This window comes from Panthera leo, chromosome A2 (genome assembly GCF_018350215.1).
Source record: "Panthera leo isolate Ple1 chromosome A2, P.leo_Ple1_pat1.1, whole genome shotgun sequence".
In the NCBI taxonomy this organism is placed as follows: Eukaryota; Metazoa; Chordata; class Mammalia; order Carnivora; family Felidae; genus Panthera; species Panthera leo.
Genome location: NC_056680.1, coordinates 151,003,680 through 151,021,595, shown reverse-complemented (window position 1 = coordinate 151,021,595; position 17,916 = coordinate 151,003,680). Strand labels below are relative to the sequence as shown.

At 46.3% G+C, this 17,916-nt stretch overlaps 1 protein-coding gene across 2 annotated transcripts in view; it reads left to right on the top strand.

The window, feature by feature from the left end:
• Nucleotides 1-413: 413 nt before the first annotated feature.
• Nucleotides 414-17,916, top strand: part of PTN (pleiotrophin) — a 100,398-nt gene continuing 82,895 nt past the window's right edge. For both annotated transcript variants that reach the window (XM_042925804.1, XM_042925797.1), the window contains exon 1: nucleotides 414-490. The gene's annotated coding sequence lies outside the window, so the exon portion shown is untranslated. The remainder of the gene's footprint in view (nucleotides 491-17,916) is intronic.

Here is a 17,916-nt window from a genome sequence, read left to right as displayed (position 1 = left end):
AAAGAGAGGTCGTGCTAAAACAAAAACAAAACACCTGCTAAAAACAAAACACCGTTTCATCTCCCGGCTCCAACCCGTGCCGGGGAGAGCGCGGCCCCGGAGACTCCTGCCTTTAATGAGCTTCCCAATCAGCTCGCGAGGGAAAGGCGCGCTCCCTCCCTCGCCCAGCCTGCGTCCTCGCCCTGCCCGCTCCGCTCATCCCTCCCCTTCTCCATTTGCCTTCCGTTCCCTCCCCGGCAGGGCGCAGCGCAGGCAGAGGCAGGACCGGCTTCCCCGCCCGCCGGTCCCAAACCCCGCCGAGGGAGCCGCAGAGCGGAGGACCCGCCGAAGCGGGGACAGGGAAGCGGGACCCCCGGGGGCGTCACCGTCCGGGAGCGAGGGCGCACGCAGCAGCCGCGCGCGGGCAGCGGCCACCGGCACCGGACCGAGCGCACAGCCTCGCCCCGTTCAACAAAGGCAGCCCGGGCGCGTGCGGCGTTCGCAACTCCAAGTAAGTGGGGAGCCGCGCGGTTCTCCGCGGCGGCCCCGGGCCGCGCGCCTTGACCGTCGCCCACTTGCGCGGGCGCCGGCCGCCGCCGGCGCGGGGAGCGGGGAGAGGCTGCCCGGCGTCTTGGCTGGGGGAGGTGGGGGAGCTGCCTCCAAAACGGATTTGCTCCGGAGGACGCCAGCTGAGGCGCATCCGGGGGGAGCCGGGTCTGGGAGTCCGCGCGCCGTGGGTGAGTGGGAGGAGAGCGGCTTTGGCCGTGGGGTGCGTGCGTCCGGACCGTGTGCCCGCTTCCAGCTGGGGACCGTGCCGGGGCTTCGCGTTCCTGAAACCTGCCTTGGGAGGTGTGTCCGTGGCTGCGAGAGAAGTGAGAGGAAGGGAGGCGCCCGAGCAAGCCGGGCTCGTTTTCCCGGCCTTTCTCGGCTGGCACCTGGGCTTGTCAGCTGCGGGTTCTCCGCTGGCTCTTGTGGGTACGGGCGGGGCTGCTGCGCCCAGCCCGGGGGACCTTTAGAATCTCTCCCCGAGCAGCGACGCTCCTTGTCCTGCCCGCCAGCCCAGGACCGGCCCTAGAAATGGTCAAGTCCAAAGTTTAAAAGGCACACCTTAGACCCGGCTCTCAGTTGAATGCTGACTTTAATAATAACTGCCTTGTTCGCAGGCACTTGAACTTGGTGGTTCACTCCTGTAAAGCTAGGGTGTATTTTATTTTACGAAATTTCCCGGATCCTTACTTTTCGAGTTGATGTTTTCTAATTAACGTTTTGAAAGCAAGAAATGGACTCCACTCCTTCCCTCCCCACTTAACATACAAAACGTAAAACTTCCTCTCTTGAACACACACACACACACCTTTCTCCTCAACGAAACACACACACACACACACACACACACACACACACACACACACACACAGAACACACACCTCTATACACATTTTGCTGTTAACTCCTTTCTCTGCTAACAGCTGCTTTGTAAGTTTGGGGATAAGCTGGAAGCATAGCGGGGGCAGGGGGTGGGGAGAGGTGGCGGGAGACAGGCGAAGGGACAGTGGGCTGGTTATCAATTTCCCTTTTAGCATCTTTCATCCTGGTAGGCATTTTGCTTTAGCAGCTTGAGAAAGGTGGTGTGTGTGTGCTGGCGTGACTGGCCTGGGAGGAGATTCGGCAACTGTGGAGAAAAGCTTTCCAACTAATAACATCATGAAGCAACGTCTTGATCCCAGGCCAGCGTGAAGTTGATTCAACAGCAGAACCCGCTTAGCCTAATTGATAGGTGGAGATATTACGAGGTATGGGTAGGGAAACAAAAGAAGGGTCTCCCAACACAGAAAATAAAGCACGTATTTTCCATCGCCCTTGTGTATGTTTGTAAGTAAATTATACACTTTAAAGCTCAAAGCCTTAAAAAACACTTGCAGTCCCGTGAAGTTCAAAGGAAATAAGAGGGGATGTCCGCTCTTTCCCCCTTTTTGTGATATAAGCTACCTTAGAACGGCAATGCTCGTACTCCCTGGTTGAAACTAGAGGATGAGATTTTTTTTTTCTTATTTTATCGTAAAAACCACCCTTTTATTTTATCGTCTTACTAAATATTTTAATAGCCACCGTGATTCTGTGCTATAAGCAACTTCCGCGCTGTGAGTTCTCTAGCTGTACCTTACATCTTCGGAAGGCCAGCTTTCTTCCCGTACTGTTTCCGCACCGCCTTTAGGACAGTTTTCATGTCATCAGTGAAATCTATGAGGAACACCCTCCCCCGAAGCCGTAGGGGGCCATAAGGTGCTCTGTTTCAGCTGGTCACTTGTGGAGACAAGTGCCTTGCATTTACGAAGCCAGAGCTGTGTTAATGCCCAGTCAACATCCCGTTACGGTGTAACTCATATTACCTGACATTTAAATGAGGTCTTATAGCGAATGAGCGTGATTTAACAGTATGTAGAGTATAACATCTATATCACATAATAATACATGGTTCTGTGGGTCCCTAGACCTCTTTCCATGATATTTGCAGTAATAAATTTACAAATTTATTGACAGCTTCCACATACCTTATTTGGTCTTTACATACAGCAATATGTAGCAGGATATTTTTTTTTTTTTTTTTTTTTTTTGGAGCCCACAAGTAGGGGAGAGGCAGAGAGGGCACAGAGGATCGGATGTGGGCTCTGTGCAGACAGGCTGACAGCAGTGAGCCCTCTGTGGGGCTCGAACTCAGGAACCGTGAGATCATGACCTGAGCTAAAGTCTGAGGCACAAGGGCAACCAAATGAACCCCCCAGGTGCCCCCATACTTTTTTTTAAATGCATTTTTTTCTCACTCTAGTAAAGCCAATGGCTTTGTTTGAATTTTCATGAAACTTGATCATTGGAAATAACCTGAGAGAAATAAGGTCCCCAAATAGTGTAATCGCTCTCATCGTGAAGATCTGTCTTAGAAATGAAATAGTTTAAGTTTAAATGTTTTTCTTTTCCTTTGAAGATACTTTTGCTTTCTCATTTAAGTGACTTCTCACATGGATTCTGATCCCATTTCTGTTTGTCATGTGTTTTTTTTTTTTTTTTTCTGTTACTCTTGAAAATTTTCTCAGGAGACTGAGTTTATTGACCTGATCACCATGGCATGTGTGGTAAGCTAACGGCTGATTGAGGTCCAGAAGTCAGAATTCAGGTTCTCCAAATGCTCGTGCATTTAATACGGTGGCCTAGGGATAAGGGGAGATGTCCTTGACTTCTCTCCTGAAGGTATTGTCCAGATTGAGAGCACCCAAGGGACCAGAGAGCAAGCTTGGTCTACACCTGAGCACAGCTCATAGCTTTTTCTGGAGCCTCGGCAGAGTCCAGGCTCTCCAATGATGCTGTTCCGTTGCTGGAAGGCTGAATGAGGCTTCTCTAAAAAGTTAAGGAATATTTTCTCCTTTGACTACACTTCTAATGAATCATCAGAAGAATTTTTGTCTTCTCTTGGCACAAGGCCATGCCATTGCCCTGAGGTAAAATAATATGCAGATACGGATCGTCTCTTTGGGAGCTTTGCCGGCTTTTTTCTCTCCGGAGTCAACTAGCCTGAGCAGAATTTGGACCACAGCCTTACTTTGGAAAGTTGTTTTTCATTCTTGATGTTTATGGCCAATTCAAGTTTCCATCCTTCGAGCCATTTTTCCATGCACCTCGTGCCGTTCTTGTATGTGGCATAGTTTTTGCAGTGTCATACGATCTTTCTAGAATGTCAAATATAACAAGCCTTTTGTTTCAGTTTTAGTATTTGGTTAAAAAAAAAAGTTAAAATTCCTGTGGTTTAAAAGAGTAGCTATAATGTAACATTATCAGAGGGCATTATATATATTTATGGTAACATGTGGATTTGATTATGTAGCTCACATTCACCACAGATCCCATTCTTTTTTTTTTTTTTTTTTTTATATGAGAGAGAGAGAGCATGAGTGAGGGAGGGCAGAGAGAGGGAGACAGAGGATCCGGTGGAGAAGTGGGCTCCACGCTAACAGCAGAGTCCAATGTGGGGCTTGAACTCACCAACATGAGACCTGAGCTGAAGTGGTCAGACGCTTAACCTACTGAGCCACGCAGGCACCCCCACGAGTCCCATTCTTAAGGGTAGGCAAGGAATACAGGGAAGAGTTCATGCCTGAGATATTTTGAGAAATAAAATGTGATTTCTTCTACTGGGATTTATTAGCCATTTCTTCATGGTGGGTTTAGGTAAAGTGAAATCTCAAAAAAAAAAAAAAAAAAAAGCCTCCTGATGTGTTTCCTGAAAGCAGAATTCTTAGATTCTTAAACTTCATACTTAGTAAAAAAAAAAAAAAAAAAAAAAAAAATTGTATATTAATTTAAAAAAAAGTGAGTCCTAGTAACTGACACTGTGCTCTCAATTCTAAGAACTGTGTTTACCACAAACCGAAATGTTACTTCAGAGACAAACAGAATGTTGTATTCCTAACCTGTTGCTTCCACTGCTTCCAACTTTAGCCCTTCCCCTTCCCGCCCCACTCTGGCTCTCACTTCTCCTTTTCTCCTTTTCTCCTTTTCTCCTTTTCATTGATCCTGTTGTCCTCCTTCCCATGCAACAAGCCCCATGATGTCTTGCTCAGTTCCTTGGCCGTGTCTGCGGTGGCATATACCCATTCATGTACCTGTGGATCAGGAAGGGTGGCCCGTATCTCGGGATGCATGGAAAAGCTGGGCGTCGCTGGAGGAAATTTTTACGTTTTTCTGATCTGATTCCCTCAACATTGTTCTCGGGGCCAGTGTGCTCTCTGGGCACTTCTGGGCGCTTTCCGTTTTGACTAAGACCCTGGCTGGGATCCGCGTGTGCTTCCGTCACTGCTCACTAGCAGAGGTGTTGGCTTCATTCTCCTCTCGGCTTCTCCACTTCTGTGGAGCGAGGATTCCTTGATTCCTCGCCTCCCTCCGCCCGGGTCCTGCCTCAACAATGCAGTGTTGACTCGCTCCTCTGGCGAGTCAATTTAACCGTAATAAACAACGTTTTTATATACAGGCTAGATGCCTAATACCGTGCTAGACAACGTAAAATAAACATCACGCAGAGGTTCTTTTTTTTTTCTTTATTTTTTTATGTTTATTTTTTGAGAGGGAGAGCATGAGCAGGGAGGGGCAGAAAGAGAGGGGGACAGAGGATCTGAAGCAGGTTTTGCATTAGCAGACTGACCGCGATAACCCCAATGTGGGGCAGGAACCCACAAACCGAACCTGAGATCGTGACCTGAGCTGAAGCCAGAGGCTGTACTGGCTGAGTCACCCAGGCGCCCCTCCAGAGTTGCTTTTCTTTAGGGCTTACAGTTTTACAATTCCAAACACTTTGTGTATGGAAATGATGGTAATTGATGAAATCCTGTATTACAAATTCGCTTAAAAGAGATGTCAAACAGTGAAAATCCATTATGCGCCCCCCCCCCCCCCCGCCACCCCCCAACTCCACATCTCTGAGAAAAAGGCTTTACACGTCACAGGTCATTTCATCCAACAAATGGCTTTTTACATTTCTTGCTTTTCCTTAGCGTTGCAGCAACATTGCTTACCCACACTGCCTCCTTATGATTCTCTTTTACAGAAACCTCCTTGGCATATTACCTTAATTTTTTCCCCAACTTCCTTGGCCACTCCTCTCAGGTTTAGTTTTGTGTTGTTTACTTCTTTGCCCCTCAACTTCCAAATGTGGACATTCTTTTGGAAATATTCAGGTTCCTCCCAACCCACCCCCCCCCCCTTCCTCCAAATGCTTCAGTATTGATCATGACCCTTTGAGTTTCTCTTCCAATTTTCATGAGAAAACTCAAATCTCTCCATTCTCTATTGAGTTTTGGTGTCATGTTTAAAAAAAAAATTTTTTTAAATGAACACTGAAGGGGATGCTTTGAGCACAACCCTACTTGGGGAAAGAGATTGAAGTAAAGGACTTATTTTATTCTTAACACTAACAGACTTCCATAGATATTGACGGTCCTATTATATGTCAGGGTTATATAGTTATGTAAGCTTCAAACAGCTTATGGGCTACTCAGTGTATGTGTTAATATCCTTAGAATTAGTATACAACACAAGTTAGAGTAAGATATGTACCGCAAATTACTACAACGCAAGTTAGAGTAACATATGGACATACAAAATTTTTGTCCTAGACAGTTCCAGCAACAAAGTGATTTAAAAAACAAAAAGAAAACCCATTTTCTTGAGAAAGAGGGAAGTGTAACTCATAAAAGGCTAAATGGAGAAGGTGATAATATGTATTTCGAAAGCATCGCTGTGTTTTGGTTACTTTAATGTCATTTATCCTGGAAGAGAAATTGAACTCCCGATTCCTTTGTGTTTTCATTTCACATTTGCCACATAATAAATAGAGAAGAAAGGAAGTGACTGAAAGTGACATCTTAGAATTCAGTCTGAGTTATTTAGAATAAATATACTGTTAAAGATTTGACACATCACCCTAGATATTCTCCTTAGGAAAACTTATACCAGACATGAGATGACGGTCCTTCGGTGGAAATATACACATGGAGGAAAAGAGAGCAAATCCTCTAACTGGGGCTGTGGAATTTTGAGTTTGGACGTCAAAGGCGCCCAGGGAAGGTTTCGAAGGCAAATCTGCCCTCTAGGTGGAGCTCTGCTTTTCCCCTGCTCTATCTTCCACTTCTTCATCACCCCTTCCAGTTACTTGCCTTTCGCAGCAGGGTTGGCCCTGAAAGAGCTCTTCCTTTCTCTATCATAATTACTCACCGTTACCACCAGCGCCACCCCATCCACACCACGCACCCTTGAAGGCCGGGACTCTCGTTCATCTCCAGAACCCTACACTATCTAGCACAGGACCTTGAAAATGACCAATACCGTCTGGCAAAGGAGTGAGGCAATGAACAAATGACTCTGAATACCATTCTCTGTGCCTCTCCTGCCCTGGTCACCTTGACGATCTGTCCTCTAATGTGCGATCCCTCTAAACATCACCTGGTAGCAATTCCTTATTTAAAGCCGAGCACCTGCATTCTCAGCCCCAAACTGCTACAAGAAGCCTCTGCATCTCTCATTTCTTTACCTCCTTCATTCTAAAAGTCAAATAAGCCTTCTAGTTCTCTGGAGTGTCTTCCTAATCCTACTTCTCCTCGTCCACTTTATGCCCAAACCTCGCATGGTATCTGACTCAGAGCTACCTCCGTAACAGAGATGTCCGGCTTACCTCTTCTTTAACCATAGAATTCAAAGCTACAAGACTGATCACTTGAAGTATTATTTTCATCAGAACTTCGACGTGGCCTTAAAACATTTGCTATTCAGAACTTTATACTTTTATTTTTGCATATGTTTGTAACAATTCTACTTAGGCTGAGCAGTTTTTTTTTTAATTGATACAGTTAAGCTTTGAGAGGTCCAGGTGACCCCCATTAAATGCCATACAAGTATTAAAAACCAAAGTCTTAAAATTCCCAATTTGGGCATTTTTTTTTTCTTCTCTAGAATATAATGCCATTTCTTCCTTTGGCTGATCAGTTTTATGTCCCAGGTCCCTCTGATATCAAACCCAAACTCCCATGTAGGTACAGTAAGGGGCCCAGTAACCTAGGGTAGTGGTTCCCTGTCTTTAATGTTTATCAGAATAACTAGAGTCATGTATTAGCGCCCAGATGCCTGGGGCCCGTCCCCATGGATTCTGACCTGAGAGGTAGAATCCAGGAACCTGAGCATGTGACAGGTTGTCTGGATGCAGGTGATGCATTAGAAACGTGAGCCCTAACACTCCGGTATTTGAGCTCTAGGGTCTAGAAAATGAAGGTAGAAACCACAGTGACACTTATTACTAGCTATGTGATCATCAGCAAATACGATGGATTTTCTTCAATTGCCTTCTCTCTCCTTTTAATGTGAGCACTGATGCTTACCTTGTAAGACTGATATGAGTATTAATCTAGAAAATGAGTGTGACGGACCAAACCCAGAGTCTGACGGCTAGGGAGAGTTTGATGAGGATGGTGAAGGGGTTCATTATGGTGATGCAGTACCAATGACCCTGCCCTCCCCCACCGTTTTTATTTCTCGTGCCCAGCAGTGTTCTCAAACATACAGAGAGAGACCTGGGTGAGACCCTCTCCTTCTTGAAATGTTTCTCCTGTCCACGCTCCCTGATCATTCTCTGTAAATGCAGCTACCAAACCTCTTTCCTCTGAGAAGCAACACGCAGACCATGTGGCCATGCTTAAGGCCTGGAGTCTCCAGATCAGACCGTTGACCTTGACCTTTCTTGTAGTGTCTAGGAGAACACTGTGCATACAGCCCCCAGTCCAGGTGTGGCCACCCCATTGCTGACGCTGGTGGTGGTGCCCATCAGCACGTCCTTTTTGAATCCTCCTGCCACCAAGGAGACATCAGCTCAGAGGAAGGAGTCAAGGTTAAGATGCAGAAGCCCACATCATTTCACCGCACTTTTGCTTGTTGTTGGGTATAGGATGGTGCATATGTCCCCGAATCTCCTAGAACCTCGGGATTTCTTTTAGCTGTCAGATCGCAGTGAGGACGGTGACGACTTTACCTGCTTTGCCGACCTCACGGGTTGGGGACACAGGTAAATTGTGACGTTGCAACGTTTATACACTGTAAACTGTGACGCTAAATGTGAGCTATTAGCGATAAGATCAGTGGAGCCAGTTCTGTACTTCTCTTTCGCCAATTCTGCTGCTTGTCATTGTCGTTTGCTGAGGACACCTAGACACTGCTTAAGGTACCCGAAGGTAAGTGTGACCCGATGAAGTGAGTGGGAGGAGAGATGTGCGAAGGGTGTGATAAAAAGAGAATCGGAGTCCTATGAAAAGAAAAAAAAAAAAAGACAAGAAGACAATCCTAAGAAAGTCTAACCTAAAATGGTTTTGCATTCTTATGCTAAATGTTCTAGTTGTTCCTAAACGTTGTAAAGGAGACATACTGGCCTTTTCAGTTATTTTCCCTAAACTTCGGTCTTTGCAGTTGACTAGCAACACCGTGTTTACATGGTACCAGGTGCTTCTCATGCTTGAACGTGCATTTCAGTCACCTGGAGGTCTTGCAGAAATGCAGATTCGGATGTGGTAGGCTTCTCGGAGACTCTTAGAGCCCGCCCTCCTCAGGAGCTCCCCAGCCATAGAGGTGCCGCTGGGCTGGGGACCTCACTTGGAGTGGCCAGCCATCAGAGTCAAGTTCAACAAACTTGGGACGGATCAGAACTCCCCAGTCATGACATCCAGAGCTTAATACAAACGTTGAGGGTCATTGGCCATAACCCTTCTTGCTACGTGCACACCTTTCGCTCGTGCCCATGCTTCATGTCCAAGTATGTACCTTGTGGTTGTTTATGAAAGAAACTTGCAATCACCATCTGAATTACTCGAGGGAAAGGCCTGTTGGATTCAGAGGCCCCCTGCCAGGTGCATACTAGGGCCTCATTCCCAGTGCTTTCCCTGGAGAAGGGAGAATTGATCCAACTGCTGCCTTCTCAGTTTGCCTGAAAAAGCTAGTGAGAAGTGTTTAGGAAACTTCATTGTTAATATGAAAAGGATATAATGTAATTTGTCTTCTTTGTGCTAGAATATTCTCTGCCTTAGGTTTCGAACATGTATCATTGTCTTTGACCATCCCTTCCCTGCTGGAATGGAAGTTGAGCAGGTGCCAGCCATTCGTGTGACTTCCAAGAAGAACCTGGGCTGCCCAGAGAAGGAGCCAGAGACTTTTGCCTCAGAGCCCAGGTTTAATCACTGAGGATGTTCATATGTCGGTTAACATTCTTAGGCAACAGAAACTCTTCACTCAAGCTAAAAACATACGGAGGCCATACAAAATTTTGAAACGGTGTTTTTGTACTGGCCTCCCTTATTTGCTGATAATACAACATTTTGTAAACCTCGCCCTGAGACGATCGCTCCCAGTAGCAGAAAATCATCCCCCAGGTTTTGATACGTAGGGGTCTTCGTTTCTGATTGTCAGAACATCGGAGGGGCTCCAGTGGGCATCTGCCAGCTGGTCCTAGGGGGTGTCCCTGGTAAGCCAGAGTAGGATCTTTGGCTTAAAAGAAATACCCAGCCGCTTTGGAGAATAGTATGCGAGGATCCATTCTGTCCTTCAAAAAATATGTTCCACAAAAAAAAGAAAAAAGTTGCCTTGGGTGTGGGATACATTTCTTTAGGTATGGTCCAAGGGGTGTAACTGAGGAAGCCCGAAGCTGCTCTAGGAGGGAAAGCAGGCAGTTTATTAGACAATGTTAACAGGGTTAGGTCCTTTAACTTGAAAACAAAAGACCTTCTTCCTATCCTCTTACTTACAATGTACATTCAACTATTAAATTCAGTGCCTTTGGCAATATTCAGAATCTCAAATACAGCTCAATACATGTCAGATGTGTGAAAAGGTTGATTAATTTTAATTCTGTGGAAAAAAAGTGAAAAGCGTTTTTCAATATTATATTTGTTATTAGAAAAACAGAAATATTTACCTGAAAAAACATCATTTTTTCTCATTCTAGAAAAATGTGTTCATGGTATAAGACAATCACATTTTTAAAAATTATTAAAAAACTCATAGCCTTGCTCAAAATAGATGCTATTAACAGTCTGATATACATGTACAGTTTTACTGAAGTAACTTTAAAATTAGTTGTATGAATAATTGTATATCCTGCTTTTAAATCAACATAATGCACGTTACATATTGTTAAAATTTTTTTTAATATTTATTTATTTTTGAGAGAGAGAGAACACAAGCATGGAAGGGCAGAGAGAGAGAGGGAAACACAGAATCTGAGGCAGGCTTCAGGCTCCCGAGCTGTCAGCACAGAGCCCAAGGTGGGGCTCAAACCCACGAACTATGAGATCATGCCCTGAGTGGAAGTCAGATCTGCTCAACCAACTGAGCCACCCAGGTGCCCCTTGAGCTACATCTTTGATAGCTTTACGCGCATTACTGTGCATTTGTTTTTACTAAATGGGCCCATTAAGATGGAAATTCAATTTATTTGTCTTGACCTGGATAAATATGAATCCTGAAAAAAAAAAAAGCTTAGTACCAACTAGCATTTAAATTTAAAGAAATGTAAACAAAATAATAAAAGCTGAGTAAATTACTATTACAGACTCTCATAAAAAAGTTGGAAGTAGAAAATTGAAAACAAACAAACATAATCCCTTGAAGCAAACAAAAAAATCTTTGTTCCAGCAAAGGATGTGCCGTTTAGCCTGGAACAAGTAATCCTGTGGAACTTACTGCGTGCCAGTGAAAGGTCAAGCTGAGTAAACAGTATCTTCCAGTCTTACCCTTGAGGACCCTTCCAGATCCATATCCTGGGGAAGGGGGCGGGGGCAAAAGTCTCCGCAGGGACACCACAGCTGCCTGATCCCACCCGGGGCCACTCTAACCCCTTGAGCAGCTCCCAGGAAGCTGGGGGACCTTCTGGGCTGTTCTGGGGCTGAGGCTGGGCCTAAGGCACCGCAGGTGGGCAACATGGCAGGCGTAAACCTTTTGATGCCTATGGCTCTTTGATGCACTGGCACCCCATGGGGAGTTGTTTATTTGCCCTGTTGTCATTGGGAACGACTGATGCACAAATTGACTCTAGTTTCAAGCGAGTCTGATCAAATTTGGGTGTGACAACCGCATTCCCGATTGTAGAGGACGTGCGGTAGTTAAGTGCTTTGATTGTCTTTGCTGGTATTGGGCTTCCCAGCAACTTGAGTCTGAAATGATTTTTTAGCCTTTTTTAAATAGCGGCTTTAGTTCTGACAGCTCTGGATCACAGAGCTTGCCCTCTGATACGTGATATCTGGGGATTTGAAGATGTACTTCAAGGCTGTCGTAAATGAATTTGGTTTGGGGAAAGAGATCAAAAGCAATTCGGCAGGAGTAAGTGGGGAGAGGTGGATTTCTGACCGATTTCTCTCAAAATAGATCCACATTTCCTAAAAGCAGTCTAACTCTGGGTTTCTAACGTCTCACCCGGGGATGTTCTCTTGCAAGAGGTTAACATGAGAGCGGTTAACTTCAAAGGCAGCAGAACCAACAGACAAAAGAAATGGAAGTGGACTGGATCAGAAACTTTAGGGAAAATGTCCAAAACCTGATGGTCGGAAGTCCTGGACTTGCGGAGAGGAACTTCAGGCTTCCCAAAAAATTCTAGTAGATACATTTGAAGTTTCCTCCACTGTGGAGGAACCACAGATGGGAGGGTCCCATCTGGCTCTGGTGGAGTTTGTTGGGTTTCTCTGGGCTGGATTTGTTTGCTTTTCCAGTCCCCTGGGTTCTAGGTGCCTCTTGGTATAATAATGCCATGAAGTCAGTCCAGCTCTGACTGTGGAGCAACCCTGCCCCCTCCTCGTTCTCCTCCGAGAAGCTTTCGAAGAAAAAAACAGTAGCAGCTCTTCCAGTGAAGAGTTCTTACCGCAAATAGAACCTGAACAATCCTGGGTGCAGGACCGCGAAGTAGACCATCCAGTCGCTGGAACCAACGCCTGCCTAAAGTTGCACATCTCTAACCCACCGTTTCCATCCATTTCTCCTCCCCGCTCAGGGGGGTTCGTGAAAGGGGATCAAGGAGGAGACAGAGAAGCTCGCTTCCACGGGCTGGAGCACAGCAGGATCCGGGCCCAGGGCTTAGCCGTACACATGCCAGTGAGCTGCCTGGGTTAGTTTTCTCCCTTGCCTTCCATTCACCAGCTAGAATGTGTGATGTTAAGTATCTTGTTTGAATCAGAAAAAAATTCAGGCTTGGCCCTTCCTATTAAAAAGTCCAATTTTATTTCGAAGGACAAATTATTATCCCCCTGGCTTCTTCCCATCTACATTGACATTGTCCTTACCTGATTACCAAGGCCATATCAAGGTGTAGCTAGGTTTACTATCGTCCATTAGGATGTGAGCAGCATCTGAAAACAAGTACAGAGTAGGGCAATTGCTCTTCTTAGGGCAATTTCAGTGTATCTTTGGCGAGGAAGATCAGCCTAAGTATTAGAGGCTGTTTTTCTCAAAAGGGAATGAATTTCATTGCTCATCATCTAGCGTGATAGGGGATCGCCTGCCTCTGTTCTCGGTGTGGTGTAAGCAAAGTCACACTCTGTTCCTTGAGAGTGTTCAATATTTCTGTCTGTTACGACTCCTAGTGCCGCAGTGAGCTTGAGGTGTCCTTTAGGCTTGCAGAGAGGCCAGGAAGCCCTGAACGGGAAGAGGTGACCAGTGTGGCAGTGAGTTGCAGACTAACCAGGAAGGCTTTAAGGAACCTCTAACAACACTCTACCAGCAAGTGGAAATGGAGAAACCATGAGACACTGGCTTATCCGGTAAGTTTGACTCTTTCTAACATAAAGATGACCAAATGCCCAATGAGGAGCACCATGTGAATTGAGGGATATCTGAGGAACATACTAGAAAGAATAAGACCTACAGATGTTGACTGGGGTTTGCTGAGGCACGTCTGCAGATCTTCCGATTTGTTCCGCAAGAGAGCATCCAGCTGACGCCATTTCTCTTTGTAGGTCCACGTATGAAGATGCTTCGGTCGTTCAGTCATTTTGGATCATTGGTCCCTTGTATTGAAAGGAACTCGTTGTAGTCTGAGCGTCTGTGGTCATGTGTTAGGTCACTGAATCTCCTTGTTCTGGACTCTACTGCTACCTAGCAGTATCTAGTTCTTTATCAGTGCCAAAATAGCAACTGGCACAGAGTAGGTACTCTGTTCACACTTGTTGCCTAGAATTAAGATAACAGTTTACCTAGTTTCTGCTCTCCCCATCCCTACTACCCTCCCTCCACCAACCCTGGCAAGATTTAATATTACTTGGCTGCCCTGCCCAAAAATTGTGACATGAGCGATTGTTTGGTTCAGCATCTCCAGCTTTTCTTTTCTGCTCTATCCTTCATAGTCAGGGTTATTTCCGTTATCAATGTTCAGGCACCCAGCGGCCTGCCTTCTGCTCTTATATGAAGACATCTTGTATCCGGGCTTCATGCTGGCCATTGGCATTCCTAGCTTCCCTTGATGTGCTCTAGGGGCGCATGGCAATCAGTCAAGTTCAGGACCTGCCAGCACCTCTGAGGTGCTATTTCTAGGAACTTCCAGGGCCAGACTTTGTCCCTTGACACCAGCTACTTCTAGAAGCTGCAGACCTTGTTTGCTCTTTGTGCCTTATTTCCTCCCGTGCTTCCTTTCCGAGCACGATCCACCGACTGGAATAACGATGTCTAATGTTTGTTGGGTGCTTTCTGCGTGATGGACACGGTGCTAGAACTCTACATTCAGTTCCAGACACAAGGCTCCCAACAACCCTGCGGGAGAAAGACCATTTTCCTTCTTAGTTTCAAAACGAGGAACCGGAGTCTCACAGTGGTTAAGTGACTTGCTAAAGGTCACAAGCTGGCGAAAGGGAGGACTGATATCGGAGTCCAGATGTTTCCAACTACAAAGCTCTTCAACACCGTGACGTTCTACCTCTTTCCGTCTGTCTTGTGACCAGGGGCCAGTGAGTATCTGAAGAGGTTTTGGTGCAATACTCCCTCTTTCCCCTAACCGGGGCCCAGAAATGGGCCCGTCCTGTGTAATTTATTTCAACCTCACTACAACCGGGAGCGTACCCTCTCTTGGACAAAGAATTCTGTCATTAGGCTAGACCGCTTTGCGTATGAGAGCGTTTTGGTTCATTCTCCATTGTTTTCACAAGCATCACTTTGCCTGGTTTGGTGGCTTCCCTGGCCCGCGCTGAGGAAGGGGACAGGGTGATCGCGGGCAGGAGGGTGTCTGGGGGATGCTCCGTCTGTCCCTGCGGCGTGCTGTCACCTGACTAAATCGTTTGTTCGACTGCCGCGTTCCGGCCCCGGGGGAGGCCACAATGCAGGGTTTGTTTGTGTTCGAGAGCCTCTGGCTTGGATTAGCAGCTAGCTTCAATGCAGCTGAACATACAATAGGGACCAGAGGATGGGGGAAAAAAAAAAAAATCCCGCGACAGTTTCCCATTGGAAAGCGTTCACTATCAAACTTGGACGTCCGGCAGTGGGGCACAGGTGGACAGAGGCTGGGAAAGACTGGGGGGTGGATTCTCCCTGCCCCGCAGCCCGTTGTGTGCGATGAAGTCCCTCGTCTACGCGGGGCGTTGAGCCCTATTCCTCTGGACGTCGCTAACCATTAAGGTTGGAGACTGGTGTTGATGTGGTTTGACGAGCGGCAAAGCCCGGAAGACTGAAGAGCATGAAGGATCCCCATAGTCATCAGTCCCGGGGTAAAAGCAAAAGTGGGGTGGAAAGGATACACCTTCTTAAAGGGCTAGTCCCACAGTAAGGGAAAAAAGAAAGTTGGTACCTTGGCCTCATGGAAGAGGTAAACAGTAACTGTGACCCTCATTTTCTCACTGGAAGAAGTGGGAAGTGTTTTATTTCATAGCATAGGCAGAGGTAGGGATTTGTGTACCAGAGGCAAACTGATAACAGAATTTTATTTCTTCTCATTAAATTAAACCTTTTAGCCTAAGCGCCCTATTCACTGGTAGCTGAATCAGAAGATATCTGCCCGAATTATAGACCCCTCTCTATCCTTAGAGGAGGATTAATTCGGTGAGAATTTTTAGCCATTAGGATATTCGTCTGAGACCCTGTGCGTGTTTCAGAAGGACACCATCTGTTATCTTAGCCCGTAGGTACCTCTTTTGGGTCCTCGTAAGAGGGACAAAGCACACTTGTAATTAGAAACCCATACAGTATAGCATACGATGAATTGGGAAAAGAGCGGTTCAATCAAGTCATCCAGAGGAAGAAGGCATTCTGAGGTGGAGAGGCAAAGGGAGGCTGCTTGAGGCAGTAGGCTTTGCAAAGCCAGGGTGCTTTTGTAGGTGGCAGAGGGCAGGGGGAAGCACTCTAGGTGAGGGGTGGAAAAAGGGGACAGCCAAGCAGATGCCAAAATCAGGATATGGGGGAACAGACTGCAGGTGGGTCTGATTTGTGCAGTAAGGACAGAGAGTAAGAACAGAAAGAAGTGTTTGGTGACCATACCAAGGTGGCTGAATGAAGGCCCACCTGCTTGAAATCTACTGGGTTAGTTAGTAGGGAATCACTGAAGGTTCTCCCCAGGCAAGGAAGGGGAAAAAAGCGGTAGAGTATAAGAAAGATGATTTTTGCAGAAGTCCTAGACGAGGGGTGGAGAAACTCAGTTAGGTTTTAAAGAGCAGTCCTCTGTGTTCTACCCCTCAAGCCCTTGATCTTTTCAAATTCTGGCAATCCCATTCACGCTTGAGCGTTTTGTTTAAATACCATCTCCTCCATGAAAATTGTCTTTATTTCCCCCTATTGAAATGAATACTTCTTTTTCTGTTCCACACCTTTTGTGATTTCTCTTAGAGTTTTCATTCATTCATTCATCCATTCATTCATTCATTCATTCATTCATAATTACGCAAAGAACACGATGTGCTGAACTCTATGGTAAGTACTAGGAATACAGAGATGAATACGGCCCATTCTCTGGCTTCACATCCCACAGTGTGGTTGGGGGATAGGCTTGTAAGTCAGGGCAGTGTCGGTGCAGTGATCTGGGTATGCGCTTCTGAAAGTCCAGAGGAGAGACGCCTAATTCAGCTGGGGGTGGATTCAAAGCAGGCTTCTGGGAGCCTCTGGTTTCTGGTTTCTCCTGACTTGTGTTTAAAGCCTAAAGAAGATGAGGGAGAAAGAGGGCGTTTTAGGTAGAGGCAATGGTGTGAATCCTGGCTTCCTTATCTTTAACAGTTACTTTAAGTGACCTGTCTCTTCCCTATTGAACTGTGGATCTCATTCCTCAATGCTTGGGCACAGTACCGAATGAATGAATGAATGAATGAATGAATGCATTTTTGATGCCTTGGTATAACTAGGTACCTAAGAGGGATCCTTTCTGGAGACACTATGAAGGAAAAGAAAGGCCATATGAAGTCTAGATGTTAGGAAGAAGGTGGGCACTTGAAGGGTGATTGGAAAATGCGATGTTGAGCTGACCAGTTTGGGAGAATTCTGGTGCCACGGACAGAACAAAGAGATCTAGGGAAAGAGTTGATTTAGGGGAAGAGGCAGATGTCCTGAGCCTGCAGAAATTGTGGCGAGACGGGATTACCCTCAGAACCAAGCTTGAGCTGGACCCACGTGTCCCAGGTCTCTCTGAACTTTTGCGGCACGCCCAGTGTCTAGGGAGGCCGTTTGATGAGCATGAGCCCCAGGTGTGTCACATGGGGTCAGTGGTAACCAGGCTCCTTCTTGTACCTTCTATCCCAGGAGATCTTGCAACATATCCTACAATGAGGTAAGACCACGTCAGCAATTTTATTTTCTGGAGAGTATTTTTTCATTACTTGGCTTTTTGTTTTAAATTTTCTGTGGGTGTGTCATTTTTCTAGAAAGCTCTGCACTCAGCTCTAGGCACTTCACGCGGAAAGGTTTGAAGCTGCTCTTCTAAAAGAGATCAGTTGGCCTCCGAGAGCCTTCTGTAATTCGAGTGACTGCCTTTGAGGTGCACACCAATCACTCACACCGAGATGCCTGCTCCTTCCCTGAAACTGCTCGTTTTCCTTTGCTCATATGAATGATCGTGTGCCCGTCGTGGGTAGAGTCATTACCGTGCAGCCAGTGGAAAAAGGTAGTTACTCATGAAACGCAACACCAGAGTGACAATGAAAGCCAGATTGTTAGGGCTCCACAAATTTGGATGAGAATATGTGGAGAAAAACAGGAGCTGGGCCCTCAGAGGGAGAAGGGTTCTGTGTTGAAAGGGCTCCTGTCTTGGGAGGATGTTTTGCACGACGACGATGGCTTCTCTGCTGTCCACAGTCGGCACCTCTTCCTCCGCACACCCTGCTGGGATATGGAGACTCTCCGTTCCTTTCTGGTATTTTCTTTATCCAACCCCAGGGATCTTCTTTAGCAGAGTGGAGGTAAATGGAT